General features: G+C 44.5%; 1 protein-coding gene across 2 annotated transcripts in view; it reads right to left on the bottom strand.

The window, feature by feature from the left end:
* LOC126266752 (laminin subunit gamma-1) overlaps nt 1-16,260 on the bottom strand; it is a 1,057,862-nt gene that overhangs the window by 93,025 nt on the left and 948,577 nt on the right. The window lies entirely within an intron of this gene.

Here is a 16,260-nt window from a genome sequence, read left to right on the forward strand (position 1 = left end):
TCACATCCCCAATTCCACCAGTACCTCGTCTCCTACCTACCAAACTCTCGGTCTAGCACACAGTTTTAATCTGCCAGGAAGCTTCATATCAGCGCACACTCCGCTGCAGAGTGAAAATCTCAGTCTAGTGTAGTGTCGATACACTTTTCTTTTCGCTTTGTTGCACGATCACAGAGATTTCTATAAAATCTACCTCGACGAATGTCTCGGTATTTACTGCGTCAGAGTTTACAATAAGTTTCTGTTTCACAGAAAAGTTAAAGTGGAGCGTCCCGTCGACACAGAGAGCATTAGAGACGAAGCAGTAACTCAGATCGGACGACGAGAGAAGGCCTTGTTGAGGTAACGACCGCAGTATTCGCCTAAATAATTTAGCGAATTCACAAAAAAAAAAAAAAAAAAAAAAAAACCAGATCACAACGGCCAGACGTGAGTTTGAAAGCTGTTAACGCGGTATCCGAACGATGTAGTGCAGTTTTAGTTTTCGGGAGGAGAGGGTTTCATATCTTGTCCGCAATAATTATAACGCCATTCCCAGTATTATTCCTCAACTTAAAATGCTTAGCTAATTAAAAACAAAAATAGTTTTGTACGTTTTGGGTATGTGATATCTCACATAGCTCTCCTCCTTACATAGAGCTTCATCCTATATGATTCTTGAAGTTTGCCCGGGGTAATGTATATTCTATGAGGTTTCGGGATGGCAGCCAGATCATGTTGACTTCCCGCCACAATATTTCGGCTGGCAACCGTTCAGGCATCTTCAGATGTCCGTCACTGGAGACTGCTAGTTCATGGTGTCGGCTTTATGGCACAAAATTGGCGCAGAGATGCATGGGCCTCGCCGGCCGTCACAGGTGCATCCTCTATCGAAATTCGCGCCCGCTGCAAATACTGTTCCATTTGTGGCGCAGGCGAATGCGTAAACGTGAAACTGTATTTCCGCCCTCTGTCGGAACTCGCGCTCGTGGCGCTCTAAGCAAACGGCAGATGTCGTCAGACGTGTCATTATGAATAAAATGTTTTCTCTCAACAGAGAGCCACAAATGGGGTAGTATTTGCAAAGGGCGCTGATTTCGATAGAGAATACTCCTACGACAGCAACCAATACGCATGCGTCTCCGCGTCAGCTTTTGCTATGAAGCAGACACCGTTAACTAGCAGTCTCCAGTGGCGGACACCTGAAGATGGCTGAACGGTTGCCAGCCGAAATATTGTGGCAAGAAGTCAACATGATCCAGGTGCAATCCCAAAACATCATAGAACAGAGCCTTTTACGTTCAGACATACGTTTTAGATTATTTGCGTTTTAATCAGATATCTGTTAGACTTCTTGTTTAACCTCGTATCTTTGCTGTGACATATCGTTCTTCTGTTACAGCAGAGTACACACGAACAACTGACAGGGCACATCACTCAAATTTTGTTCGCCGACAGGACGTATGTTACAATCGCTCGTTTTGTGGCTGATTTAGTATCGGATGAATAAAATAGGTGAGCCTTCATTTATAACAATTATTAGTATTTTGTAGCTTAGTTTAGGCGTGATCGCTCCTACTTTATTGAAAACAAAAAGGATTTTGTACGTATTTAGGAGTGGAACAAGCATTTTGCGGATTGTAGGAGTAGATTACAAGTACCAGATCATTCATTAAGAACAGCTCGAAGCCTCAAAAGAATAACCTACTGAACCATCTGAAGACGAATTTACGAGGGTAATCCCAAAAGTAAGGTCTCCTATTTTTTTTGTAAGTACAAAGACCTATTTATTTTTACAATGGTTTACATCAGTTAACAGCTTGAACATTTAACTATTTTTCGACATAATCACCATTTCCGTCGATGCGTTTTTGTAGACGCTGTGACAGTTTTTGTATGCCCATGTCATACTAGCTCGCCGACATGCTGTTCAGAAAGTTATGAACCTCTTCTTTCACCTCGTCGTCGGAGCTGAATCGCTGTCCGGCCAAATGTTCTTTTAACCTAGGGAAAAAGTGATAGTCACTGGGCGCCAAGACAGGAGTATAGGGTGGGTGGGTGATTATGTTCCACTGAAACTGTTGCAGGAGAGCAACGGTTTGCCGAGTGATGTATGGGCGAGTGTTTTCATGGAGAATGTGTATGCCCTTGCTCAACATTCATCTTCTCCGGTTCTGAATTGCCCGTTTGAGTTTTTCAGAGTCTCATAGTACCTGTCAGCGTTAATTGTTGTCCCAGTGGGCATAAAGTCGACCAACAATATCCCTTTCCGATCCCAAAAGCGTTTGTCATGACTTTACCGGCAGACTGGGTTTGTTTGAATTTCCGCGACTTTGGCGAAGAAGGATGCCGCCACTGGCGTGATTGTTGCTTAGTCTCAGGTGTAAAGTGGGATGCCCAGGTTTCGTCACCCGTGACAATTGAGTCCAGAAAGTTGTCCTGTTCGGCTGCAAGGCGGTGAAGAAATCAGCTCGTTGGCGCATGTGGTCCTCAGTCTGCATGCGTGGCACCTATCTTGCGCACACCTTCCGGTAGTTCAATGTTTCCGTTAAAATTCAGTGAGCGGTGCTCCGGGAAGCCTCAGGAACCAACGTGCAGAGATCATCCAGGGTGATCCCGCCGACCTTCACGCATGCTTTGCTCAATCTTCAATACTGTCTCCTCAGAAACCGACGGTCTCCCGCTCGTTTGATCGTCGGGAATTTCTGTCCGACCAGCTGCAAACTCTCTACACCACTTACGAACATTTTTGATATCCATTCAGGACTCGCCATACACTTCCGTCAACTGGCGATGGATTTCAATCGGCGCAGTGCCCTTTGCGTTAAAAAACCGAATAACTGCGCGCAATTCGCACTTGGTGGTAACATCCAACGGGAGCTCCATTCTCAACGGCTGGCAGGCCAAGACTGAGCACTAGAGTTCTGGCGATTCGTGAATGAGTCGTTCATTTGAACGACTCTAAATAAAGATCGTAAGAATCGAATAGTGATACGGACGAATCGTCGTTCAAAAGAATCGTAAGAAAGGTTGCGTGTTTCCGAGTCCTGACGATTCTTACAGTTAGCACGCTATGCTTAGGCAACTTCCGAATCATGCCGAGTCGTGCCGAATGATTACGACCGCCAGACGGCAGTCAAGTGGAGGGTGTGTGTGAACAAAGGAAGCTCGTAACGAACAAACGAAGTTCGTTGGCCGTAATATTACTCGTGAAAACCAAGCTGACACTTGGCGGTGTCGTCTTCTCACGTAAATAGTACTGACAGCGGTAAGTTCTCAGACATATTAAAAGCAAAATACCTATGCTTTGTATTTAGAAGAAATGAAAGTTAAGCTAAATTTGCTGTGTGGGAGGGCTGTCAGCGGCGATATGAATTACAAGGGTGGACTTGGAAAGACATCTTAGCAGGATGATACGTGCTAAACCACGTCTGCCTCACTGCTAGATTTTGTTACTATAGAACAGACGTCTGTAGTTAGATACGTTCAAGCCACACAACCAAACTGGCATAACACGAAATTTTGCACCACCTTTCGCACAAATCGACTCCTCTTTCCTGGCATACTGAAATAAAACAATAGATGCAATCAAATCAAACTTGACCTTTCATCAATTAAGGCATTACACGTATAAATCGAGAATCACACTTGTAACGTCATATGTATGTTTACTCATAAATAAACTATTTCTGGCGTATAATATGACACAGTTCGATTCTAACCCCATTGACAATTTCAGACAGGTCCTGCCATCTGTGAGTAAGATGTAAAACTTTTTGCATTCTGTAAGATTCGTGCCATCGCAGACTAGAATGAATCGTGAACGAATCGTAGGAATCGATTCGCAATGTGAGATTGAATTGTAGGAATTGAATAGCGAAAAAAATGGGTTGCCCAACTCTAATGAAAACCTCAGCGCTGCGTGCGCTTGTTTACACACAGCGTATGAAGCAATCTTCATAACAGCGTGACGAACTGCAACACAAACAGAGTTCTGTACAGTACTTATAAAAAATATAGGAGGCCTTACTTTTGGGATTACCCTCGCATAAATCCGAAAACCATTCGGTGACGTATGAATCAGAACTTTACACCTCATGCTTGGCTGGTGAACGTTAACTTCCATTAAAAACTAGAAAATGAAGGATTTTCGAAAATACGTTTATTTGAGCTTTTTTCTTTCTTTTGGTTTAGGATCCTGTCCAAAAAGTATTTTGACATGTAAAGGAGCCGAGGCGAGGTCTACACTGAAGCAAAGGCGCGCAGGTGTCGTGTCCTGAGGGACGCGGGGCTGCCGTTCGGCGGTAGGCCCATTAGCATCTTTATTGGAGGGAGGTCGCGCCTATGGAGGCAGAGGCAGCAGCATCAGAACCGCGGGACACGGCCTGACGAGCGGTGGCAGCTGTCGCGCCGGCGAACGTGGCAGAAGAAGGGCCGACTGCAGCGTGGGAAAGCACGCTCCGCCGCAGGCTTGCCAGGCGCGGGCGGCTATTTACATGAACGCGCGGGGCTGCAGTTCGCGGAAAGGCAGCTAATGCGAATGCAAATTGGAGCGCGCACCTGTAGCCTAGAGTGCGTGCAGCCTAAATAGGTTCCCAACAGCTTCTGAGCGCGCCTTTGAGAAGACGTCGAACCGAAGCGGCAACACCTCTTCGAACTCCGTGTTTACATTTAGTAAAGGTGAAAAAGAAAAACGTAAGCACGAGGAAGGTAACTACGAAGAAATAATGGATAATTAAAGAAAAACATTAGCTGATCGAAGAGAGACGTAAATGGGAATGTGTAGGGAAAGAAAGAAAAGCTGACGGCTGACTTACCACAAAGAAAAGTTAAAAAAACCTTCGGTGAAATTGAAAGCAAGGGCGATAACATTCAGCCGGCCGACGTGGCCGTGCAGTTCTAGGCGCTTCAGTCTGGAACCGCGTGACCGCTACGGTCGCAGGTTCGAATCCTGCCTGGGACATGGATGTGTGTGATGTCCTTAGGTTAGTTAGGTTTAAGTAGTTCTAAGTTCTAGGGGACTGATGATCACAGATGTTAAGTCCCATAGTGCTCAGAGAGATTTGAACCATTTTTTTGATAGCATTCAGAGTGCAATGGGAATTCGATTTTTAAGCGAAGAAAAAAAGAAGTGATCGGATGGCATTGTTGGCTGGAAGGCCCCCATTCGGGGGAGTCCGGCCGCCATATTGCAAGTCCTTTTTAGTTGACACCACTTGCGAGTCAATGATAATGAAAATGATGACGAAGGCCATGCAACGCGCAGTCCCACGCCGGGAAGCGAACCCGGACCCCCTGCGTGGTAGGCGGTAACGGTAACGCTCCCGCTACGCTACGGAGGCGGACTCTAATTGCAGAGGAGAGAGCGGATAGGCGGAAGAGTGTACTGAGGGCTTCTATGAGCGGGAGGACTCGTCTGATCACGTTGTAGAAGAAGAAACAGGAGTTTACAGGAAAGAGGCAGGGGACCCAGTCATAGAGTCAGAATCTAGAAGTGCTTTGGAGGACTTAAGACCAAACAAGTCAGAATCGATAGATAACATTCCTTCAGAGTCTCTAAAATCATTCAGGGAAGTGGCAACAAAAAGACTGTACACGTTGGTGTGTAGAATGTATGAGACTGGCGATATTCCATCAGACTTTTCGGAAGAACATCATCCACACAATTTCCAAGATAACAAGAGCCGACAGTTGCGAGAATTATCGCACAATCAGCTTAACAGTTCATGCTTCCAAGTTGCTGATACGAACAATATATAGAAGAATGGAAGAGAAATTTGAGTATGTCTTAGATGACGACCAGTTTGGCTTTAGGGAAGGTAAAGACACCAGACAAGCAATTCTCACGTTGCGATTGATAGTGGAAGCAAGACTAAGAAAAATCAACACCAGGTCACAGAATTTATCGATCTGGAATGTAAAATGTTGCAAGATGTTCGAAATTCTGAGAAAAATTGGGGTAAGCTATAGAGAAAGACGAGCAAATGTACATTATGTACAAGAGCCAAGAGGGAACAATAAGAGTGGAAGACCAAGAACGAAGCGCACAGATTACAAAGGGTGTTAGAGAGGAACGTAGTCTTTCGCCCCTACTGTTCAATCTGTACATCGAAGACGCAATAAGAGAAATAAAAAGACTGCAAAGGATATCAATGATAAGCGGCTACCCCCGTCGGAGGTTCGAGTCCTTCCTTGGGCATCGGGGTGTGCTATCCTCAGCGTAAGTTAGTTTAAGTTAGATTAAGTACTGCGTAAGCTTAGGGACCGATGCCGTCAGCAGTTTGGTCCCATAAGACCTTACCACAAATTTCCATTTTTCAATGATAAGATTCGCTGACGACGTTGCTGTCCTCAGGGAAAGTGAAGTAGAATTACAGGATCTGCTAAATAGAATGGTCTAATGAATACAGAATACAGACTAAGAGTAAATCGAGAAAAGACTAAAGTAATGAGAAGTAGCAGGAATGTGAACAGCGAGAAACTTAACACCATTATTAGGGATCACGAAGTAAAGGGATTCTGATACCAAGGCAGTAAATTAGCCCATGACGTACTTTTAAAGCAGACTAACACTGGCAAAAAAGGGCAGTCGTGGCCAAGAGAAATCTACTAGTATCAAACATTGGGCTAAATTTGAGGAAAATAATTTCTGAAAATGGTTCAAATAGCTCTGAGCGCTATGGGACTTAACATCTGCGATCATCAGCCCCATAGAACTTAGAACTACTTAAACCTAACTAACCTAAGGACATCACACACATCCATGCCTGAGGCATGATTCGAACCTGCGACCGTAGCAGTCGCGCGATTCCGGACTGAAGCGCCTAGAACCGCTCGACCAGAGCGGCCGGCAGAATTTCTGAGAATGTACGTTTGGAACACAGTATTGTATGGCAATGGAACATGGACTTTGGGGTAATCGGAACAGAAGAGAATCGAAACGTTTGAGATGTGGTTCTACAGAAGAATGTTGAAAATTAGGTGGACTGATGAGGTATGTAACAAGGAGGTTCTCCGCGGAATCGGCGAGGAAAGGAATATATGGAATCACAGACAAGCAGGAGGAACAGGATGGTAGGACATCTGGTAAGAGGCCACGGAATAACTTCCATAGCACTAGAGGGAGCTAGAGAAAGTAGAGTAAGACAGAAACTGGAATACATCCAACAAATAACTGAGAGCGTAAGTTGCAACTGCTATTCTGAGATTATAAGATTGCCACAGAAGAGGAATTCCTGGCGGGCTGCATCATCTCTCAGAAGACTGATGACTAAAAAAAATTAAAAAATGCCTTCCTCACACGGGACGAGAAAGCGTACGTGAATGTAAATCTGGTAGTTTTGTGATGTCAAAACGTGGATTTCACGTCCCGAGCATTTCCGAACGTGAAAGACAGAATTAGTCACATGAGGTGTTTGCTCCGTGAAGAGGAATGTTGCCAATGAGGTGCAAAATCGCTTTTACGTCACAAGCAAAACTCTGGAGACTCCATATTGGATTACGGCATTTTCAGTTGAAGCTCGTATTTGTTGTTTTTTACACTAGAGCTTCCGTGCTACGAATATAAGCTATTTCAAAGCACTATCACAGTGTGGATTTTCGAAAATGCGTTGTTATTGGCACTGTTTGTTATAATAAAGTGACTGGTAACACATCGCTGGTTAAAGGCTTTTCATATTACAACTTTATTACTGTGAAATTAATGTCAATTAATGACACATTCGTGGTTAAAGCCTTCTGGACATCATAGGATCAAAGAGGAACATACGCACTCTCGAGGCGGGTCCACACTGAGGGCGCCGCGCCGCGCTGCTCCGAGGCGCGCACTGTGTTCCCGTGGAGCGCGCGCGTGGTCTGAAGATAGAGCGAGCCGAAGCCCCTTCTACACTGAGCGCGCGCAAAGGCGCCACTTCCTTTGATGTACCGACAACAGCAGGGAAACTGCGCGTTCGCCTTCCACACTGAGCCCGCAGTTTTGCGCAGCGCGGCGCGGCTCGGCGCGCTCTGTGTGGACCCGCCTTCACACACAAGCGCGCGCACACCAACACACAGTGATCTGTCAATTGTGGCGTGCTGGATAGTGGGGTGGATTATGAAGTGAAAAATTGCAGCTTTCCGCCCGACGCTGAACACATGTTTTCCGATCGATTCTGGGACTCTTCTGACTGACTTAATAGAAGTATGTCCTGCAGTACTTGATGTATCTATACAGGGTGACCAGAAACAGTCTGCGTGTAAGAGTGACGCAGAGGAGGTCGTGCTGATAAATAAGTGTTAAGAAAAAAAAATTGATACGGTGTATCAATTCGTTGCACCAATTCCGAGTTAATTAGCAATGGAGGTACCCAATCAGGTCTTGCGCGCACAGATTCAAGCGGCCTGGTAGAGACGGTGTCGGCGAACGTGTACTTCGTTCGGTTTCCTAAAACTGAACAAGAGAGTGATATAAAAATTGGACATGGGAAAGTAACAAGGATCGAACCAGAGCCAAAGGCTAAACAGTCTCGTGCGCTGTCATCTACGCTATGAGAACAAGTATAATTCTGTGTGGCGGGCCACTTGAATTTGCGAGCGCAACCCCCCCCCCCCCCTACCCGCTCTCTCTCTCTCTCTCACCACACCCACACAACACACCCACACACACACACACACACACACACACACAAGCTCGCGCGCGCACGCTTGTGCAGAAAATTTAACAGTTCTATTGTAGTTAATTTTTTTTAGCTTTACCAGTAGAAGAGCTTGCAGGAGTGCATTTGGAGACAAGTCTCTTGTATATAACAAGTTCAAAAAATGCTTCTACTTGTCACACGATTACATTTGTTTGTGGACAGGTGAAGTTCGCTATCAACATTTCAAGGTTGTCCTGTGTCTCCTAAATCTGCCCGATCTTTAGCCAGGGTAACATCTGCTCTACCTCCATCAAGAGCTGTTGAAGCACTGTAGACAGCATGGCTCCCCAGGAAATCGTGGAAACCTTTCAGAAACTAGTGACTCGCTTCCACATCGTTTACGTAACGTGTCTCCTGCACGCGGCAAATGAGTTCAATGCCACAAGGTGATCATAATAAAGTGATTCTGACATTGGCCTCATGGCATACGGAATGATTCAACGTCATTGCACCAAACTTCTAGTTGACACATCATGTCTAGAGTGATACATTATGGGGAACAGCTTTTGTTAGAGATGCTTTTTGGCGACGATAGGCGTCCTCGGGTATTCACCAGCTCTGGGACGAAGAGATGTCACCAAACTAAGGCCTACTAAGGCTACCTACCACAGTACAATCATTTTCAACAACAAGCCCTTAAGAATGAGTGACTAACCGAAGAAAGATATTTTAGAAGAGAATCAGCAACTTTCAATGTGCTGGGCCTCCCCCGCCCCCCTTTTCATGTAGATTAATGACTGTATTCTAGGCAACACGTAAGGCATAGGCACGCTGCAGAGAACATACACTCTGTCACCTCGCAAGGACATAGCCTGTACAACAGGACGTACAGCGTCGCGGAGAAGCGTTAACGAATATTTTCTCTCCGACAAGTTGTTACTCGTGATGTGAGATATCACCCCTAGACGTTTGAGGCAAAGACTTTGAAGCATGCTGTATAAACCACTCCCAAAGACGCCGTTTCACGGGTAAGGGCCAACCAATACATATGGACCATTTTCTCATCAGTTGTTCAGAACAGACAGTGAGAAGGGAAGGACTGCAGAGATAAAAATCATTGTTAAACACAGTCTCTCCAATTTGTTAACGACAGACAGAACCAAAAATTCGCAGCGGAACACTCCATGGTCTACGTGTGAAGAGAGCAGTTATTGCCGGTGCGTTACCCCATGGGCGTGGAAGTTCTCGTGGCCACCGCGGCGCCACTGTCGCTGACAAAAGGCTGGCGCTGCGCGACGCGACACGGCCGGCGGCGAGACCGCGCTCGTTTATCTTCCGCCACAAAAAGCCTCCCGCCGCGTAATTGTTGGCTTATAATGAGCCCAACGTCCACTTCAAAGGAACGGTAAGAATCCTTAAAATATTGCGCTACCGTCCACGATGTATGCCTTGCTGTTCCAGCGCACTGATTACTCCGAGAACTCTTCTCGGTTGTCCGTCTTTTTCTTCGTCTTTCATTTTTTACCCCTCTTCTTTACTTCTGCCTTTCGTACTTCACGAAAGAAGCTGAGTCCGAGTGTACTCTTCGTATGATTTATAATGGCATCCATTTGTGGGAGCTTTCTGCGCTGTCTAACGAGAAAAATGGATTAAAGTAGCTTTTTCCTGTTCATGGAATGCTTCGTCATTGTGACTTGAAAAATGAAAATTAACAAAAACACCCATGCGCCTAGAAATTTACGTACCCTTCTGTTTCTCGGCACATTACGTCACATGCTCGGGCTTCTCGGCTCCACACTACCACCTCAATTCATACAAAAAAAACTTCAATTTCGGAAGTCATTAACTCACAATTTCGTTATTTGATGTAACAGTGCTTAATTTATAGCATTTTAGCTGCTGGAAAGTGCCGTTTCAAGCACACAATACGCCGCTCCAAGCTATAAAAACCACAAGTTACGATTTTTTAAAAAACTTTTGGTAAAACTTACAGTGAGAAACCTTTTATTAGAAAAAACTGTTCTGACATTCAGGTTATTAAAAGATAGTTTGTTATAATCAAAGTAATGAAACCACAAATAAACAATAGATGCTGCCCTCTGTTCCCATAGCAGTGTCATTTCGCTCCTTAGTTCTGGTTTGGTCAAGATTCTTATTTCATCCTAGAAACCTGATTATTATCTACTCAACATTTGTTATAGGCAGATTATCTAGATGCTTGAAAAGTAAGTATGATTTCATGACTACCTTCAATGTAAATCATTTACAACAAAGAGAACAAATTTTAAAAATTCTTTTGTACTGTGATCAACAACTCGGCTTACAAAACATACATCTATACACGTTCACAAAAATGCAGTTTCAATCGTACCAACTAAGAGCTTACAAGTTACAGTCCGAAATAATTAAATAATTGTTTTCCTAACAGGAGCTGATGAAGAAAAAACTGACAATGAAGAAACAAATGTGGTATGAAACTACACAAAATTTAATATTACACCTGATCCTGTTTGGAAACGATTGACACTCGCTGAGACTGTTGCCCAAATTTGTTAACGATTAAGTTGGTAAAATCACTTCTGTTAACCCTTAGCGTTTACAGCTCATATAACCTTTTTTCACTCATTGCAGAATATAGCAACAGTTGTACTCTTCGTGGAGTACTGAAGGACCCTTCAATTGTGCATGTAGTTGTAGGTAAATCAAGAACCATTAATGGAGCCATTTTCATAGCAGAAAAAACTGTATGTTTATCAATAATATCAGTGACTAACAGATTTATAGATATTTGAGCTCTCACAGACCAAAAATCGTATTACATTGTTGCTTCATATGAGAAGTTATCAAAATTATGATACTTTTCAGCCCCTATGGCGCCGAGCTGTAAATTATGAAGTATTGGGTTGGTGCATAAGTTTGTAACGGTTTTCTATAAGTTTAATAACACAGCAGATACACTTAACAGAGACTTTAATCATAAACAATATATTCTCCTTCATTATTTACACAGTTTACCAACGTTGGGGTAACTTTCCGATTCAGCGACTGTAGAAGTCAGGTGGTTTTGAGGCTAAAGACTCGTTAAGCCATGTTTAGGGCGCATTTTCATACGAAAATTCTTTGAAATTTGTTCGATAGATAGCACGAAATATGCAAAAATGTGAGGGCGCAAATTCAGGTGAATAAAGAGGGTGCGGATGACTTCCTAACTTAACTCCTGTGCAGTGTTTTTTGTCAGTCTACCAGAATGCGAGCGGGTGTTATCGTGAAGTAGCATAACTTCACGAAGTCTTCCTGGTCGATGTTTTTGGACTGCGTCTGCAAGAGGTCTCAGTTGTCGATCGTTAATGTCAGCAGTGGTGGTTACATCCCGAGGAAGCACTTGGTAGTATACCACAGATGCACCGTCAGACGCATATCATTATATCTTGCGGATGCGCGCACGTCTTTATACGAGGAGTTGGGAGTTGCTGCTTTGTTTAGGATCGACTATTCCCCTCGTTGTGATTACATACAGGCACCAGTAACGATACAGGATAGCAATAGTCGGTGTCGTTTGCGAGCCAATTGATGACAAGCAAGCAGAGGTGCCCACATATGGCCGTCCGCTGATGTACAGTATTTTATTTTGGCTGAGAGCATGCGGCACCCAAACACTCGATTTTAAAACCTTTTCCATTGCATGCACCCAGCTTATCACATCTGCCAGTTCTCTAGTGCACTGATCTGGATCATTGCGGATTAATGCGTTTAAACGATATTCATCACACCGCGAAGGTCTTCCTGAAAGAGGAGAGTCACTAATGTGAAAGCGATACTCCTTAAAACGAAAAAACCATTTTCTAACCGTGCTCTGTCCAATGGCGTTATTCCCATACACGGAGCCAATGTTTTTGGCTGTCTTCACTGCTGTCACCGCTCTATTTAAACAGAAAAATATGTCGGAGATGTTCCAATTTCTCCCCTTGGAATTCCATTTTCTAGCCGTCACCACAGCCCCATTCACTATCTCCAAATGACAATATGTAAACCCAAAGGGCAACATCGAACTAACAATAAAAAAGACTACCGATAAATAAACCCATAGGAACCGTAATATCAACATGCAAAACAAAAACGCTACGAACTTATACACTAACATAATACGTATGTCACAGCAAACTAAATTTCTTGTGAGTAGTTTTCATAAGAGAAATACCGAAAGCAATTCAGTGCACATCCTGGTGTCAAATATGTGTAGAAAATCGCAGAGTGTGCCTGATAGTGGCGTGCTTTTAGTAAAACCTGTAAAAAACAATTTACATACTGCTAGCCAGTTACATAGTTTTCGTCACCCTAATCGGATTGGAAAGTGTCAGAAGATGCGTATCGTGAGTGGACGTCTTTACAAAAGAGACAGAACTACTGTAGAACTCTTCACTGCACAATAAGTCCATATTAGCAGAATTTTCTGAAAGCAAGACATAACTTGACAACCAAAGCACGTTTCAATACCGGTTGCGTCTACATGGGAGCGAAAATCGATTGCAGAATTGGAAAACCGGCAAGTAGAAGCAGTCTTCCAAAATCGATTTTGAAGTGATAACATAGCCTCCCAGAATCGCTTTACGTAATCCGGTTTTGGAAACCCCATGTAAATGGATTGATTATTATGAGTGGAACGAATGAAATCAGAGTTGCATAATGGAACGTCTAGTGTTGTCTCACTGCGATAAGCGACATAATGGTACAATTGGCTAAACGAGAGGTTTTGCGGAATCACGGAAAATCACTTTTAGAAATGTATGAGTATTCTGTAATGTATATAAAAACTCAGTGGCGCCGCTCTTTCGTCGCAACCCCCACCCCACCCACGCAACTCTTGCAGCGGCGACTTGTTTCTGCGTATTTTTTTTTAAGCCGCCAATTTCGGTTGTAAAAACACGAAATTTGTTGTGGGACATCACGGAATATTCCCGCTTCAGCCCTTACAGTTTCATGAAATTCCGACAGGTGGCGGCGCTATACGCAGCCTTCAAAATGGCGCCTGTAATCAGGGGTGCGATCTAAGCACAGAGCTACAGTATCATTGGGTTTCTTTTGGCGGAAAACCGGAGCATCGCAGATATTCATAGGTACCTGCTGAATGTCTACGGAGACCTGCGAGGCGTCTGTCATCATCGGAACAAGGTCGCGAAAAACCTGTCCGATCTCTCACGTACCAGCACTGTTTACATATGTTCAAACGCATTTTACAACGTATCACAGAGGTGTACGAGTACGATCCCTCTCATACACCATAAAAGATTTTAATTTTTATTATTCATCAGCCATCACAAAAAGACATATATGTGGCTTAGAAGAGTAATTTTTATTTAATTCGTGCACGCATCACGCAAATCCCAATCACAACCGGCGGGAGTTTAATGACACTTATTTTACTCCAAACAATGAAAAGGAGAAAGGAATATCAGAGTCTGATGTCTCGTCGTCATCACGGTCGTTAGAGAGGGACCACGAGCTCGGATCAGTGCAGCATGGAGAAGGAAATCAGCTGTGCCCTTTTCAAAGGAACCGTCCCCGTATTTGCCTCATAGGATTTAAGGAAACATAGGAAAACCTGAATCTGGATGGCCGGACAGAGATTTGAACCGTCGTCCTCGAATGCGAATCTGGTGTGCTAACCATTGCGCCAACTCGCTCTGTTCCAAAAAGCGAAGATAAATTTTATTAAAATTTTTCTGTAATGGTATAGTCTAACATGTCACCTTTTATACTGAAGCGACATCATTGGTTAACAGTAATGAGACTAGCAGCGATTGGAAAAGAGTCTACCAATTAAACTTTTCTCCAGTCAAGTCAAAATATCGTGACTTTCAGTTGTGAACAAAAACTGGGCAACCAGATTTCAGAAGAGGGAAAGTGAAACGTCTTATCTCCTCCCCCTCCCCACTGTGGGCACCAGTGCTAACGGCCATGTTGCCGAGTGCCCTATGTTGAACGCCATCATAATCGTCATCGTCAGCATCATTGGAATGGGAGTGCAGTACAGTGAGGTAACAAAAGTCATGGGATACCTCTTAACATCGAGTCGGAGCTCCTTTTGCCCGACGTATTGTAGCAGCTTGATGTGGCATGGACTCAGTAAGTCGTTGGACGTCCTCTGCATAAATACTGAGCCATGCTGCCTCTATAGCCGTCCATAATTGCCAAAGTATTATCGTGATTTTGAGCACGAACTGGACTCTCGATTATGTCCCAGAAATGTTCAATGGGTATCACGTCGGCAGATCTGGGTAACCAAATCATTCAGTGTAATTGCCCACAATGTTCTTCAAACAGTCGCGAACAATTGTGACCCAATGAAATGGTGCACTGACACCCAAAAAAATTCCATCGTTATTTGGGAATACGAATTCCGTGGATGGCTCCAAGTAGTCCAAAATAACCATTTCCAGCCAATGATCGGTTCAGTTGGACCAGAGGACCCGATCCATTCCATGTAAACACAGCCCACACCATTATGGTGGCGCCACCAGCTCGCACAATGCCATGTTGACAACTTGGGTCCATGGCTTCGTGAGTCTACGCCACACTCGTACTCTACCATTAGCTGTTACGAACTGAAATCGGAACTCATCTGACCAGGCCACGGTTTTCCAGTCGTCTAGGGTCCAATCAGTATGGCCAAGCCCAGGAGAGACGCTGCGGGCGATGTCGTGCTGTCAGAAAAGGCACTCACGTCGGTCGTCTGCTGCCATATACCCATTAACGCCAGATTTAGCGCATTGTCCTAACGGAAACAATAGCCGTACGTCCCACGTTGATTTCTGCGGTTGCTTCATGCAGTGTCGCTCGTCTGTAGCACAAACAACTCTGGGCAAACTCCGCTGCCTTCGGCCATTAAGTGAAGACTGTCGGCCACTGAGGGTGAAGAGAGGTAATGCCTGAAGTGTGGTATTCTCGGCACACCTTTGACACTGTGGATCTCGGAATATTAAATTCCTTGACTATTTTCTAAATGTGTCCAACTCCAATTACCATTCCGCGTTCAAATTCTGTTAATTCACGTCGTGGGGCCACAATCACGTCGGAAACCTTTCCACGGCTAAGTACTAATGACTGCTACGCCATGCACTACCCGTTTGTACCTTGTTTACATCTACATCTGCATCTATACTCCGCAAGCCACCCAACGGTGTGTGGCGGAGGGCACTTTACGTGCCACTGTCATTACCTCCCTTTCCTGTTCCACTCGCGTATGGTTCGCGCGAAGAACGACTGCCGGAAAGCCTCCGTGCGCGCTCGAATCTCTCTAATTTTACATTCGTGATCTCCTCGGGAGGTATAAGTAGGGGGAAGCAATATATATACGATATCTCATCCAGAAACGTACCCTCTCAAAACCTGGACAGCAAGCTACACCGCGATGCAGAGAACCTTTACTTCGCTAAACATCTCCGTATCGCTATCAAGCTTACCAAATAACGCTGTGACGAAACGCGCCGCTCTTCTTTGGATCTTCTCTATCTCCTCTGTCAACACGACCTGGTACGAATCCCACACTGATGAGCAATACTCACATATAGGCCAAACGAGTGTTTTGTAAGCCACCTCCTTTGCTAATGGACTACATTTTCTAAGGACTCTCCCAATGAATCTCAACCTGGCACCCGCCTCACCAACA

Source organism: Schistocerca gregaria, chromosome 4 (assembly GCF_023897955.1).
Source record: "Schistocerca gregaria isolate iqSchGreg1 chromosome 4, iqSchGreg1.2, whole genome shotgun sequence".
Taxonomy (NCBI): Eukaryota; Metazoa; Arthropoda; class Insecta; order Orthoptera; family Acrididae; genus Schistocerca; species Schistocerca gregaria.